At 32.1% G+C, this 209-nt stretch overlaps 1 protein-coding gene across 1 annotated transcript in view; it reads left to right on the top strand.

The window, feature by feature from the left end:
• Positions 1 to 209, top strand: part of LOC119586626 (ATP-binding cassette sub-family C member 9-like) — a 47,046-nt gene that overhangs the window by 43,579 nt on the left and 3,258 nt on the right. The gene's annotated exons all lie outside the window — the stretch shown is intronic.

Raw genomic sequence — 209 nt, 5'->3', positions numbered from 1 at the left:
TTTAGCGGTCCATCAACTGTTAATATAATTTTACTGTAGTATATGTATCCCTCAGTATCATCATCAGATGATTCTAATATATAATTCTGTTTACCCTCAGTCCGTACGTTTTTTATTCTACTTCTTCTTCATCCTGCTTCATATCTGTTTATCTTTTATTCTGCTTTCAGTTCTCATTCGATAATTCCTTCTTCGTACTTTACCATTCT

Source organism: Penaeus monodon, chromosome 21, assembly GCF_015228065.2.
Source record: "Penaeus monodon isolate SGIC_2016 chromosome 21, NSTDA_Pmon_1, whole genome shotgun sequence".
NCBI classification, from domain to species: Eukaryota; Metazoa; Arthropoda; class Malacostraca; order Decapoda; family Penaeidae; genus Penaeus; species Penaeus monodon.
This window is presented reverse-complemented; position numbering and strand designations above follow the sequence as displayed.